Here is a 473-nt window from a genome sequence, read left to right on the forward strand (position 1 = left end):
CGATGAATCTCCCCATTCGATCTTTTGGGTTTCTCGGGTTTACCCCTGAACGGTTTCACGTACTCTTGAACTCTCTCTTCAAAGTTCTTTTCAACTTTCCCTCACGGTACTTGTTCGCTATCGGTCTCGTGGTCATATTTAGCCTTAGATGGAGTTTACCACCCACTTAGGGCTGCACTCTCAAGCAACCCGACTCTAAGGAGAGATCCACCCGAGACGCGTACCGGTCGCTACGGGCCTGGCACCCTCTATGGGTAAGTGGCCCCATTCAAGATGGACTTGGACGCGATTCGATGTCTCGGGATAAACGGATCCTCCTGAACACTACATTTCCCAGCGGCGTTAACCGCGGGATTCAGTGCTGGGCTCATTCCTGTTCGCTCGCCGCTACTAAGGAAATCCTTGTTAGTTTCTTTTCCTCCGCTTATTAATATGCTTAAATTCAGCGGGTAATCTCGCCTGCTCTGAGGTCG

General features: G+C 50.7%; 1 non-coding gene across 1 annotated transcript in view; it reads right to left on the reverse strand.

Moving 5' to 3' along the window:
- Positions 1-473, reverse strand: part of LOC143266226 (large subunit ribosomal RNA) — a 4388-nt gene extending 3915 nt beyond the window's left edge. Inside the window, exon 1 of the ribosomal RNA XR_013041287.1 lies at positions 1-473. This exon is cut by the window's left edge and continues 3915 nt beyond it. This is a non-coding gene — a ribosomal RNA (large subunit ribosomal RNA).

Source organism: Megachile rotundata, unplaced genomic scaffold (assembly GCF_050947335.1).
Source record: "Megachile rotundata isolate GNS110a unplaced genomic scaffold, iyMegRotu1 scaffold0114, whole genome shotgun sequence".
NCBI lineage: Eukaryota > Metazoa > Arthropoda > Insecta > Hymenoptera > Megachilidae > Megachile > Megachile rotundata.